A 15,277-nucleotide genomic window follows, 5' to 3' on the forward strand; every position below is an offset into this window, starting at 1 on the left:
TCTGACCCAAGGCATCGCAGATTGTCCAGGTGATACTGTAAGGGCGATGCGATCCCTGGGCGTCAGATGCCAGCAGGCGTCGTCCCTGCCAACGGGCGGGCTCAGGAAGGGAGAGTTGAAACAAGGTGAGCGTAAGGCGAGATGAGGTGGCGAACCCCTTAATTAATTTTGTTATTTCACAGTGATATTGTCCTAGATCGGTCAACTGTACGTTGGTGATAGCAAGGGTAGTTTGGCGAAAGTGATAAGTGATGGAGTAGGAATCGCCATCTTGGAGAAGAGTGTTGTTGCGAAACCAGCGCCAGAAGGTGCCTTTTCTTTTGATGGGAGAGCGTTGAAGACATTCCATGGCGTTGGATGCTGAGCTGCGGCCGATGGTGGCAGGGTAGCGTAAACGATGGGTTCGAATGAGAGAGGTTGTTTTAAGGTTCGTTGTGAGGGGAGCAAAGATGGAAGAGAGATAACAGAGAAGGAGGGTCAAGGAGGTGCTTGTCAGGAGGCTGCCCATGATATGGCCGGATACAGCGAGCAGGAACCCAGAGCACTCGATCAGGAAGTTGCACAGCAGCGTAGCCTTTTCCCCAGGTGACGAGTTGCGCAGGGCCTTTCCACTCAGGGCTGGGCAGTTGCCTAAAATAAACAAGGGGACGGGAAGAGGGAACTACTGGCTTAGAAAAGTGTCGAGATGCAGCCGTAGCAGGGGGGGTACCGGTAAGATTAAGGAAATTTAAGGTAAACAAGGTGAGATTAAGGATATTTTGTAACATCGGGAGGCTTGGGGGGCCTAAGGCCTTTTTCCCCGTTTGCCGATCAAGGGCATTCTTTAGGGTCTGGTTAGCCCTTTCCACAATAGCCTGACCTTGGCTGTTGAATGGTATACCGAATCTGTGGGTAATGGACCACTTACGGCAAAACTCAGCAAAGGGAGTGCTGACGTAAGCAGGGCCATTGTCAGTTTTCAAAGTTTTGGGACATCCCGATGTGACGAAAGTGCGAATACAATGATTGATTACGTTTTTCGTGGCTTCTCCTCTTTGCAAAGTTGCCAGGATAAATCCCGAATAAGTATCCACAGATACATGGATATACTTCCAAGGTGCAAAAGAGGGATAATGAGTGACATCCATCTGCCATGTGTCACAAGCTTGGATACCCCTGGGATTAACTCCCTCAGGGATGCACTTTGCCTGCAAACTGCAGGTTGGACATTGTTGAAGAATGGCGGTAGCTTCTTGATATGTAATGCCAAATTGGCGCACCAATGCTTTTTTATTTTGGTGGAAATAAGCATGGCTGTCCCCTGCTAAAAGCTGCGGAGGAAGAGGGGAAGAGGCCATAATTTTGCAAGCCTCATCTGCCATGTGGTTGCCTTCGGACAGGAAACCGGGTAGCTGTTGGTGGCTTCTAATATGCGCTACAAATAAAGGGGATGTTCTGTCCGTCAGGAGAGTTTGAAGCTGCAAAAAAAGCGTCATGAGAGAGGGGGGGGGTAACAGGGGAAATATATGCATCAAACATGGCCACAGCCATTTGAGTGACATACATACTATCTAATATAACATTCAAAGGCTGTTCTGGGAAAAGGGACAAGGCTAACAGAAAAGCGGCTAACTCAGCCTGTTGGGCAGATGCTTGTGGGCCTGTTAGGCGTTTATGCCATTTGCAATTATTTTGCCATGTACAAGCCCCTATGGTTTTGGAGCCGTCTGTAAAAACAGTGAGGGCTTCCTTGAGTGGCTGCTGAACGAACGGCGAGGTTAGTGTGAAGGGTACTGTTCGCAACAGTTGCAATCGAGGATCAGGGGGAAGATGGCATGACACCTGGCCACACCAGTCCTCCAAGGCATCCTGCAGTGCAGTGGAGTTTTGTAGGAGGGGTTCCCATTGAGTAACCTTAAGGGGAATGTACAGGGTGGAAACATCCAGTCCCATTAGGGCTCTAATCCTCTTCCGGCCTTTCTCAACAAGAGAGGCCATTTGTGCTGCTCTGGTGATGATGGATGTCTTAGGTGTGTGTGGCAAGTGTAGCCATTCTAAAATATGTAGGTGTTTGTTATCAGACGTTTGGACAATGATGGCAGTTAATAATTGATGTGTTGAAAGAATGGCAAGAGAGGGTGGTTTGTCAGTGAGCGCACGGTCCACCCATTGGGTCGTAAGGACGGCATTGACCTGTTGTAGGGCATGCAATTGTTGTTCTGTAAGGTACACCTTGTCAGCTGGGTTTGTCAAACCCACTAACGCTTGGAATAAAGGTGATAACATGGGTGTAGTTAAAGCGAGGTATGCGCGGGCCCAGTTAATGACCCCCAGACATTGTTGTAATTGGACCAAGGTGGTCGGCTGGGGAAGCGTGAGCATAGGTAGAAGTGGGGCAGCCGTGGAGGCTAAAACTTTGTGGCCTAGATATTGCATTGGATAACGAGACTGGACCTTTTCTGGTGCAACGTGCAACCCTGCTGTTGCTAGGGTGGCTAAAAGAATAGGAAAAGTTTTTTGAACTGTCCCTTTCGGGCCCTCAACAGCGACTAAAATGTCATCCATATAATGATACACAAGAAAATGCGGAAATTGGGATCTATAGGGTTGCAATGCTTTATCGACAAAAAATTGGCACATTGTGGGTGAGTTCAACATGCCTTGTGGGAGGACCTTCCACTGGTACCGAGCAGTAGGCTTTGAATTGTTAAGTTCCGGTACCGTAAATGCGAAAATAATTCTGTCCTTTTGTGCCAAAGGTATGGAAAAAAAACAATCCTTGAGGTCTATTACAATAAGGTCGTGTCCTTCCGGAATCAAGTTGGGGTTGGGAAGTCCACACTGCAAAGGTCCCATGGGCTGAAGGATGGTGTTGATAGCCCTAAGATCCTGTAGGAGGCGCCATTTGCCAGACTTCTTTTTGATGACAAATACCGGAGTATTGTATGGGCTGGTGGAGGTTTCGATATGGCCTTCAATTAACTGCTGTTGGACCAAGATATGTAAGGCGTCCAGTTTCTCTTTGGTGAGTGGCCATTGATCAACCCATACCGGCACAGAGGTTTTGAGAGAGAGAGAGAGAGACCCTAAAGGGTCCTGTAAAGCCATTAGGGAAGTTGAATAAAAGCGTGGAACTGTGAAAGCAAGTCACGGCCCCATAGGTTACAGTGCAAAGGCAAGATATAAGGCTTTAGATAAGCTGTAATATGAGAATGAGCAGTCACAGCAGAAAGCCAATGAGAGCTGACCTTAGCGGCCTGTGCTCCGCCTACTCCTTGCACCGAGGAGGCTTCGGCGATAGGCCAGGAGGAGGGCCATTCAGCGGAACGAATGACAGAGACGTCGGCGCCGGTGTCAATCAAGCCTTCGAAAGAGCGACCATTTAGTGTGACAAGGAGGGTGGGTTTAGAGGTTTGGACTGGTTGCTGCAAGGCAAACAATGATGGCATATCAGGAGAAGGGAGAAGTATGAGCGTGGCGACAATTGTTCCTTTATCTAAGGAAAAGCACCTATCTCCCACTCCTGCCAGAGCAATTTGTGTCAAATCTGACGAGTCATACAAATAGGGAGCAGCAACCATTCCCTCAAGCGTGAGCGAGGAGTTGGGAATAAGCAAAGCAGGGGTAAGAGGAGGGAGGGGTTTATGCAGCGTGACAACAAGAGGAAGGGAAAGGACAGCCCCCGGATCGTCATACAAAAGATCCTCTGCCAACTCCACAGGGAAGCTGGTGATGGGTAATTCAGCCTTTGGGGCGGGGTTAGCTGACAACCCCCGATCTAGTTTTCCGAAGGCTGGTGAGGGGAGGAGTTGTTGCGACATTGCGAGGCCCAATGATAGCCTTTGCGGCACCTGGGACAAGGAGTTTTAGGTTTGGAGGGGGGGGGCGGCCCCCTTTGAGTGGAAGGGGGCGCCCCACCTCCCCCGGGTGCACGGCATTGATTCTTAAAGTGGCCCGGCTTCCCACAATTGAAGCAATTTCCATGACGAGTGATTGCGAGGGCTTCCGGGGAATGGAGCTGAGGGGAGGGGTTAGTAGAAGGCAGCGAGGTGGTAATGGCGGCAGCGAGAGCGCTCACTTTATGAGAGGTGGTACCAACGATTCTGCAGAGTTGCAGGAAGTCTGCAAGCTTTACACCCGGTTGATTGACTGCGGGTTGCAGAATGGTCTGGCAGTCATGATTAGCGTTAGAGAAAGCAAGTTTCATTAGCAGCTCTTGTTTAGCCGTGGCATTATCAATTTGTCGGTCTAAAGCAATCTGAAGGCGACTTATGAAGGAAGCATATGGTTCATTTGGTTCTTGCATTATTTTCAAAAACGTTTGGGTGGATTGAGAGTCGGAATCATCCACTCTTTTGAGAGCATTCATGGCGCACATGTGAATAATAGCAAAACAACGACGGGGGGAGTTCTGTTGCTGGACTAAGGTTGCGAATTGTCCCTTTCCTAATAATTGATTTGCGGTCACCCCTGCGGGAAGACCTCTTCTAATTTCTACTTCCACCCCTTTGTCGTATTCAGATTGCCACACAACGTATTGCGCCGGGGTCATAAGCATAGAAAAAAGCATTTTCCAATCATACAATAACATAACAGTGTTAGCAGTAACTAAAGAGTCTAAAACTCCCCTAGTAAAAGGAGAGTGCAAGCCGTAGGTGGTTACAGCATCTTTGATTTGTTTCAAAACCTTAAGTTCAATATTGTTATACAAATTTCCTCCCGCCGCCCCTAGGCCGATGGTCATGGGAAAGGCAGAGGGACTCTCCATTTCCAATGAGAGGGGGGAGGAGAGGAGTTCAGTGATGGCGCCTCCTAGGGGGTGGTGTTGAGGGGAGTCGGGGGTTGGAGCTGAAGGGGGAGGAGGAACGGCTGGGTATGGAGGGGGTGGTGGTGAGGCAGCATCGAGATGGGCGGCAAGAGGGGGTGGGGTTTTTGGGCCGGGAAGAGAAGGGCAAGTTTCCGGGGAAGACGGGGGAGGGTAAAGAGTGTTGATGGCCGCCATGACAGCCTTCCAGGCAGTCAGAATAGGCACGGGTGCTCGTGGGGTATCATGAAAATATTTTCCTATCCTTTCCCAAGTGGATGCTTTGAGCGACCCCTCTGAAGGATAGACAGGGCAGTGTCTCTCCATGTACAGTAGGAGTTGAGTCACCGAATTTTTTGAAATGGGAAAGATGGTCGTACCGTTAGCCTTTTGACAAGAGTTAGCCTTCTTCACTAAATCATAAAGTTCGTCCCTATGAACTGACGAAACTTTGGAGAGTGGGGAGCCCATTACTTACGATTGCAGAGCCTTTGCCAGGTGCGTAGTAACGAGAGTGAAGGCAGTGCACCTCTAGACAGAGATCACACTGTGAGACCGAAGGGATCCCGGACGAGCCCCCAGTTGTCGCGTCGCGCGACCAGTCCTTCGCCCTTCGGTCTATGGGATTCCCTGGGGGGGAATGAGCCAACGATTCCCTCGCAAGGGTGAGGTCGAAAAAACAACGGTAGGTACAGGATTCTTTTGTGGTGAGAGACGCCACATCTCAGGAGGTTGCTGGTACTGCCTCCTGGTGCCACGCCCCCACCTCCTTTTATTCAGCAGTTCTATCAGGGCGGGGGAGTGAGTACAAAGAGAATAGGGAAATACAAGTCATGCCCTTATAAGGGAATATACAGCATTCTGAGGCTACGTGAGAGACATGCAATCTAGCTGTGCAGTAATGGAGTCAGGTTCGTCACACCCATACTTTTCAATGTCCTGTTTTTTCAATGTCCTAAGGATGTCTAGATTTATTCACTCATTCATTTTACAGCATTCCTATACTCTCCCAATTGACCATATCTGGGCAGTGCACAAAGTCCTCAGTAGGATCCCCATCAACTAATGATCCTTCATTAACCCTCGTTAAAACACCAGAATTGAAATAAAATTAAATGGTCACACATTGTTATTCACTAGAGACTAAGGGCCCACTTTCAGTGTTGTCTAGAAGGGCAGAAGAGCAGGCCAGCATACCTTTGGGGGCAGCAGGAGCCATCATAGTAAAGCTCCATTCTGGTTATACCTCCTTTATCTCTTGGAAGGGTGGGAATTGCAGTCTCAGTATATCTAAAGGGCAAAAGATTGTGGTTTGCAAGACATCACTGTGGAAGAAATGCCCGTGTGGTCTATAAATCAACAAAAAATGCAATACAGAGAGAATGGTCATTGACATTTCTACTCTTTTTCTTGGATAACAACTTACCAAATTATTACAGGAACAGAGAAGAAGCTATTCCTCCTATCTGCAAAAACACCCCCAGTTCCACTGTGGAGGAATATGTGATTAAATATAACTCACCTATCAGAATTCACAACTCTGAGAAGCAGGTTAGTTTTTTCTCCCTAAAGTGCACTATCTCTGTTGACGCATACAAACAGGCAAAGGAGCTAAATTCAAGGATCACAAAATGCTAAAAAGAGGTCTGAGAAACATTGCTACTTTACTGCTTTTCCTGCACATTGTCTCTCTCTCTCTCTTTCACACACACACACAGAGAGAGACACACACACACAGTGTTATAACAACAGTGTAGTGTATTGTCCAAAGTTGTAAAGTGCCCAGTATGTTCGGTTTCCTGTGTCCTCTTCCTACTGGACTTTTAAAACACATTTCACAGTTTAAAAAGTGTTATAGGGGTTCACAAAAGGGACAAAGGAAATAGAGTTTTCGACAAATTAAACAGTGATTTATTTTTATTTTATGAGTTCCAGAATTCCAGCATGAAAACAGGGAAGAGAGAATACAAAAGCAAAGTACTGAATAAAACAAACATTATGTTTCTCTCCCAGATTTACATAACTGTGTACACAACAATTGGATCTGTGCTGTTTCAACTGGAAACAAACATTTGGCACACAGAATTGAAGTAACACTGAAGCCAGCTGGAGTTGTAAATGGAGAACAGAGGCCCTCACTGTATTAACTTTTACAATAATAGAAATTTCCTATCCTTGTTTATTCAACTGAATTTTGACAAAAAATACTTCACTTTTAAAATGTTTTCTTTCCTTCTCAGAAAGCCTGGACAAAATTCTTTTGGAATAATAAATTTTAATGATGTTTTACAAAACTTCCAGATGAAGGTGTGATTAAAGCCTAGAAAGAAGATATACCTTGAAAATTATTTAAACAGAGTTAGAAGATACACCCAGAAAACAATTTAAATGGAGAAAATAAATGTTTTGAAAGGAAATATAAAACATAACTAGGTAACACCATCCAGTGGCCATTTCGTGAAGCTCAAACACGTTTTATGCTTTGAGTACTCTGTACATCACTGTTCAGATTTGCTTATATGTTGAGTGCACCTTCATCTTCAGCAGCCCCAAACAATTGACAACTACATGCAAGGGAGACAAAGCCAAATTGTCATTTCTCCCCCTGAATAAATAGATTAAAAACCCAGAAATTACTTTGTAGGGAGGAGAACACTGTGTTTGTGTCTTATAAACAAAATTGTGCTATACATTACTTAAAGAATTGGTTTAAAAATGCATTTCATGTTCCTAATAATGAAGTTTATGTTGCTTGAGAGGACCGGTGAGTTCAGGCAAATTGCATTATTTCCTAAAGCTGCCAGTCTGGTAAACCTTTCCTCTAGAGAGAAAATGGGGTTTATTTAAATTGTACTCAGGAAGATCCTCCCTCCCGTCCTCCCTCCCGTCCTCCCGTCCTCCCTCCCTCCCTCCCTCTTCTTTCTTTCTTTCTTTCTCTCTCTCTCTTGTTCTCTCACTCACTTCTTCTCTTCCTCCCTCTTCTTTCTTTCCTTCTCTCTCTCTCTCGTTCTCTCACTCACTTCCTCTCTTCCTCCCTTCCCTTCCCTTCCCTTCCCTTCAATTCTTCTGACATACAAAAAGCAAACAAATGAACATTACAGCTCATAAGGAAGTTTGCAACCAACTATTATCCCCAACTTAACCTAACCTAACTAATGGAGATGTGGTGGTGGTGGTGGTGGTGGTGGTGATGATGATGATGATTAGATTTTTAGATGGATGGATGGATGAATAGATAGATAGATAGATATTCAAATAAAGGCAGCAAACATACCTAACACTCCTGCCTCCTATTTTCCTGACAACAAAAATCCTGTGAGGTAGGTTAGGCTGTATGAGAGTGACAAGCCCAAAGGCACCCAGCTGTCTTTAATGCCTAAGAGGCCCAGAACTCACACTGCTGGTTTCTAGGTCAGCACCTTCACCAGTACACCAAACTGGCTCTCAGTTATGCAGATAACATGAAACCACCTACACTGTCCTGAACTTGGGATAGAAATATTAGTAGTTAATCAACTCAGTTTATAACAGCACTGAGCTATCATCAGCAAAACATTCAGTAAGAAGGTGGGTGGGGGGAGAATAATGTTTAGATTGAATCCCTGCCAAGCCCATTGTGTCTGAAGACACTTATAGTAATCTTCTGTTTCATGGAGCCTTGAATGGGAACACTTCCTGTAGATGAAAGGTGGGTTGCCTTTCCCACTGCACAGGGTTTTCTTGGGTGGGGGAGCTTACCAAGAACACACATTTTTTTCCCTCAGATTAATGGAATGAAGATGGGGAGGGTGATATTGGCATAGTTCTGCAAAATGGTTAGAATAACAGTACCTTTCTATTTTGAAAGCAGGAAGGAAAAAGCCTCTGTGATTTTTTGACTTAGTTATCAGAATATCTTGACCAGCTTAGCTAACTATCCAAATTTATATTTAAAGGGGTAATGGGGCATTTGCTAGTCTTCAGACAGCAAAATATCAGGCTATCCTTCATTTAACTTAGTGCACACTTGCTATACCAATTCTATGGTGTGTGTACACTGAAGTTGGGGTATAAATCCACTTTGCCTTAGACTAGACCTATTCATATATTATTTACATATATTTTTCCACAGTTTAGGATGTTGGTGTAATTCATAATAGTGTTAAGTCCAGGTATTTTTAATGTTCTAATGGGTATGAGTAGGTTAATATGAACTGGATTTTTTTTTTAAAAAAAAAGTCTAATCTATTGAATTTTTTAAACAAGGCATGGTCACTGGCATGTAGAGTTGAAAAGTTTGCTTTAAACAGATATTGGATTGATCATCACTGGATCAGTTGTGTGGGAGTGAAGATACTGTAGATAAATTTGATGGGGGGTTGTTTTGTGGGCAGTCTTTTCTTCTTCCTTTTTCTTTTTTTTTTCAACCTGGAGTTGTGGGGCTGTGGGGACAATTATTCAAAGTCTACCCTTAACGCATAATACATAGATTCAGCTTTGGAGAAAGCAAACAACAAATTCTGAACTCTAATTTTAATAAAATTAAGTTCCTCATTTATCCAGTGTTTCAGTCCTGTCTCCCTTTTGCAGATGCTTGCAAATGAAAGCACAAATGATTTACAATGGTTCCAGCTGCAATATCAAACAAATATTAGAAAAAATGAAAGAGGCAAGAGAGGAACCTGTTGGAAATATGTTGCTATAGACTGCCTGTAGTATGAAGGGAACTAGATGGCATGATCTATGTGTACTTCCAACTTTTTATTTGCACATATCCTGATTATCCAAAGCACACTGGCAGAGTGGATTTTAATTTTACTGCAAAACAATTTGCCAGAACACGTTGCCTCTTCAATTTGTCAAATAGTTATTATTTCTCACCAGTTGTGACTCATGCATTTTGGCATCCAAAGAGGGAGGGGGGGAGGGGGGAGAGAGGAGGCAATAAAATGCTTTAAAAAGCATTTCTAAAGAAACATGATGTGTGTAGGATTTTTTTGCTAAAACAATCTACTCAAAAGCATGTCAATCACTTAATACAAAACATTAATAATATAAAACTGTGACATGCATATTAATCTTGAATCTTAAAACTTTGTTCTATAAAAAGTGATTTAACAATTGAAACTATAAAATGATGTTGTAAAAAAAATGTCAGCAAAATTTCAGAATATTGTAACTGTGATATTATATAAAAACAAATCAGAAACACGCTATTGCCTAAATGCAAGACAAGGAAAAATAGGTATTTTATGGGCATTCAAGGAAATGAAATATTTCTGCATATTTTATATATGTCATTTTCCATATTTCACTGCAGTTAAAGTCCTGTACCCTTTCACAAAATAAACTTAAGTCAGCACTTGCTGTAACAAAGGAACTCTGCCTACATAAAACACCATAGGATTCCAGATATTTAAATCTATTAAAACAAAAGCAAACATGTGCTTAAATAGTTGGAAGCATTTAACATTTCTGTTTTGTTTTATTTTATTTTTACTTTGATAACAGGGATGCCCAAGGAAGATTGGAATGCAGAGTTAACTGTCCTCTTAATATCATCTCACTAAACCCACGTGCTATTATATTCTTTTGGCATATGTTTTCATTGGGAGATTATGTCTATGTGTGTAGCTTTTCTTGGCTCTTATAAGTAAAAAAAGAAAAGGATAATAATGCCATAACAACTCATCTGGGAATAAGCTCCACTGAATTTTCTTCTACAAAGGTAAACTGAAATACACTTGGAAACATCTTAGTAAAATTTGGGATCCAACTGAACTGAAACAGCTGCAATATAATATTGTGCAAAGACTATAGTATTTAGAACATCAATGTATGTATGTATATATGTATATCCATCCATCCAAATTGGGATGCTCATGCTGATATTAGGTTAAAATGGAAATAAATAAAAGTTTAATAAAATTGAAAACAAAATTCTGAAATCCAGTAGCACACTGATTTTAAACAAGAAACGCAATGAGGTAATTAAGTCTATCTAGATTTAATGCTCCTATTTTACTTTGCAAAGCTACTCCGCTCCCCAAAAAAGGCAAAACCAAGGGCCTGAAAATGTTACCATTACTAATCTGCAGCTACCAGCTTTTTCTTCTATTATGACAGTAGCAGGGAAAACATTTGTCACCTGAATGGCTCTCTTAAATATTTAAAGTCTCTATTATACCACTGATCGTGCAATTCTATACATGTTGAGGCAAATAAGTATACAAAGGATTACTGCTTCAAAAAGTTTATGCTTTACAAAAGTTTCCCTGGTATCTTCTCTTCTCTTTATAAATGATAAATGCTATTAACAGTTAAATCCCTGTCAGGATCCTTTGGGACTGTACAATGGATCCCAAAATGCCATTTATTCTTAATTGTTTGAAAACAACAATAACTACCGCTCAGCAGGCCCAAATCCATGCACTGAAGTCCATGTTAAGTACCCTGAAGCCAATGCAATAAAAATGAGCTTTATGTCTATAGTAACAATTACATTTAAAAATAGAAGAACTAAAAGCATTCCATTTAAACAGAGATGGAAAAAAACAACCTGAATAGCTCTGTAATCATTAAATATAAAAAAGGAAAGTAGGCTGTTTCATTTTATGGGAAGAATATATATAAATCATCGTCATCATCATCATCATCATCATCATCATCATCATATTTTTAAAAAGAGGATACGGTGCAGAGAAATAAGATGCAGGCAATGGTACACAGAGCCACATACATACATACCCTGAAAAGATTGCCTTGAATTCAAAACAAATCCCTCAATATATAAAAGCATAACAACAGGCAGGAAAAACACATCTGACTTCTTAGATTCTTGGCAAATGTAAAATAGTATTTCACTTTAAAGGTAAATTGTATGAGACAGGAAAAAAATCTAAGTTTCACTTCAAGTAAGTATAGCGCTTGGTTAGATCAGAACTTAATCAGATTTTGTCTATTTATGTCCACATGGATCACATACTATAAGTTCAAGATCTGCTTAGCCCAGCCTCCCCTAACCGTATGACTACTGGATGTGTGAGACCCACAGTAACTGCAAGCTCAGATTGGAAGGCATGAACCTGAGGAAACAAATTTTAAGTATGGGCAGACAAACGGATACAAAGACTACTTAGACTGCTGCCAACTGTTGTCAATGGGTGCAAAATGTGTCCCAAGTGAACCGGCATGGTTGGCCCGTGGGTGGCTTGTTTGGAAGGGGGTTATATTCTCTAAATTGTGGGTGATGCCAAAACACCACTTACTTTATTTCATTCTCTCTTAAATTTGATTGGAACTGAATGCAATTAATATGAAGTTTACTCTCCAATAATGTGTTTTTTAAATTTACCTCTATTGCTATAGAAACTTCAACATGGCAACAGCTTTTAAATATCTGAGGGAAACCATAAACAAACTTTATAGGGGTCTCATGCAGTCCTAGATAATCAGGTTGCACACCCCTTCTTACAACTCAGGGCATCCACTGGGGAGGTGAAAAGGGTTGAGATGATTCTCGCAATTGTATAATCATGGGACTTATGTAAAAAAAAAAGAGCAGGTCTTTGATTACATGGTTGGCAGTGGCAACTTGCTTTTTTTTTTAACCCCTTCCCACAGATGCCTCAGTTAATGCTGGAAGATTGGGAGTCATTAAAAGCTAGCCAGGATAAACATTTACAAATGAGCAGAGAGTGAATGAAGGTCAAAAAGAAAAAAATGAAAAATAAATTTTGCATGCATGCCTCTGGGAGAATATTTGTACAATCTGTTCCCAATTATCTTCACAGTGGCACAGACATTAACATTAAATTAGCAAAACATTAGCAAAAGCTATGTCTGATCAAGAAAGAGTGCATCTGAAAGATGCATAGAAACAAATGCAATTATGTAGAACAAAAAGAACTTATATTGTGGAAATGTGTTTATATGCAGTATCAACCATCTTCTCTGGGTGGCTCACAACACTACCACTGACTGTCCTAAAACATAATAAAAAAATAAAATCAACGGAAAAATCCTCTAAGAAAAGACAGAAATCAGATACCGTATGTAGCAGCTATCATAAGTCCCCGTGTTCCAAATTTAACAAGCCCACATTTTTAGCAGTGTTATATTAATTCTTAGATAAATAACAGTAAATTGCATGGAAAGGATTGGGCAGCACCACAAATGTAAATAACTACAAACTTCTCAAGAGATGAATTCGAGATCAAATTGAACTGATTCATACAGGTTCCTTTGATATCTGAGTCAAAGAAGAATTCTTACAAATGCTTCCATGTTCTGCTTGGATCTGAAACAGAATCTTTACAGAGTTTTCTTAGTGTTTGGGGTTTCATAGGGACATAGAGATATTGACAGTATACATTTTTCTCAGTTCTTCAGTTTAAGAAAACATTGTGGTGGTGAAAAGGGGCAGAAACAAAAAGAAGTATAGCTTTGTAATTAAGAGCTTTAGCTTTTGATCACAATGAACAGTTTGTCACAGATCTCTACTCACAGTACTTTTGGGAGATAGATCCTGAAAGAGAACATTGTTGGCCTAATCTAGTTCTTCAGTGAGCCATTGTCCTATCTGCATCAAAACTTTATCAGTAGGTACACTCTCCTTGCAACCTTTGGACATAGTTAGTTTTCACAGCCCAGGCAAAGGAACACTATGCTCATTAGCTTATATGTTCCTATAAGAAGCAAAAATGTGTATATTGCTAATATTGATTGACTATGGAAAGGTCTACCAAAGTAGATTTTGGGAAATAGAGTTGAACATGAGTTGAGCTCGTATTTTCAAAGATAGAGTATAACTGAAGAATCATCCCTCATATTTGAGCACTAAATCCATACAAGTGAACAAAGATGCTGTTTTTCAATATTTTAAGGCAGTGCACAAAATACTGCACTTTTCTAACTTACAAGCTTATTAAGTGATTTAAGAAGCTCAGTTTGAACATTATTCAAATTTGTTAAGTAAATCTTAGGCCTGAAATGTCTTTACTGATCATGTTTTGAACCTTATTCTTGCTAAGCTTTGTGTCTTCATAATCCCTTTTTTTAATTCTACTTGTTCAGCTAGGAATTTAGAAGCTTGCTGTATTAAAATAAATAGCTTATAGAAACAAAGAGGACTTCTGCAAAGGTTTTATCCATTTAAGGACATACAATGTCAGTGGATGGGAGAGAAGCCCATCTAATTCCTCTGTGAGAAGGAATATTTTACTGTATTACAAAATCATATTTGCAATTAAGTCCAGAGCTATCTTAGCCTGATGGTTTTCTTCCTTTTTAACTGTGCAATCCGATGCATGCCTACACTGTAATAGTCCACTGAGTTCAAATGAATTTACTTCCACAGAACTATGCATAGATTTGCAGCCTCAATATCACAAACAGAGATAATATTTGCTTGTATGTTGACAAAAAAGATACACTCACAGTAGATATTTACCCATATGTTTGCTTTGTACATACTTCATGGTTTCTGGTGAAGTTAACTATGATTTATGTTAAATAGAAACAAATGCTCCCTTTCCCCAAAACTTTATATTTGACACACACACAAACATACACACCCACACACACAGATGCCTCTGAGCAAGGCAAATCAAGGGAAAGTATGATGTTAGAGGCCAGAGTTTTTTTCCAGGATGCAAGGTATATAGATGTAGTTTCCTATATAAGTGCTAACAAGTCCAACCCTTCTTAGCTTTTCTGAGACCAGCCAGAATCAGTTAGGGGTTGCCTCTGGCTATTCTAAAATCAGGCTGGCAAATTGCCCATTTTGTGGTCACTAGACAATCTCAACTGCAGCCCTGAAATTTGTCTATAAACCATTCTTGACCCTTCTCCCTGATTTTCCTCGAAGAAAAAAAGAAAAACAAAGAAAAATGGGTAGGGCTGCAAATACCTCTGCTCCCCATATATCACTCCATCATCCACTTCAACCCTTGGCTGCCAGATTGGTAGAAAAACATATTTTAGCTCCTGCTTGTGAAAGGTTTCCTCTCCAAGAGAAGCTGGGCAAAGTTAATGAACAGTTAACCTGAAGAAAGCAAGAAAGTGAGCAAGCTTGCAATAATAATTGAATTATGGGCACAAACGCTACCAGGTTGAGTATCTTCTTCCTCTATTGGGAATAAGTCTTTGGCAGATCTTGAGAAATTCTTAACTCCTTTGAAAAATGTAAGCAATGTGACACTTTTTATTAAAGGAATCCTCTACTGAAATTATTACTTTCCTTGATCCCCCATTTGACACAATTTATCTTCACCATGACTTGGTGTTTCATTCTTTAGCATTTCCAGGACTCATTATGATTGGAAAACTGTCATACAGCTATTAATGAACTTGGTACTATTTCAGCACTTTAAACTCAGTGCTTCAAAAAGTAACAAACAATGAGTTTGGTTATACAAGAAACCCCTAATTTTTTTACAAAATTACAAAATTTCGATATAGTGAATTTATAATTTAATTATAAATGGTTTGTTAGAATATTTAGGTAAATTTTCT

Source organism: Candoia aspera, chromosome 2 (assembly GCF_035149785.1).
Source record: "Candoia aspera isolate rCanAsp1 chromosome 2, rCanAsp1.hap2, whole genome shotgun sequence".
Lineage (NCBI taxonomy): Eukaryota > Metazoa > Chordata > Lepidosauria > Squamata > Boidae > Candoia > Candoia aspera.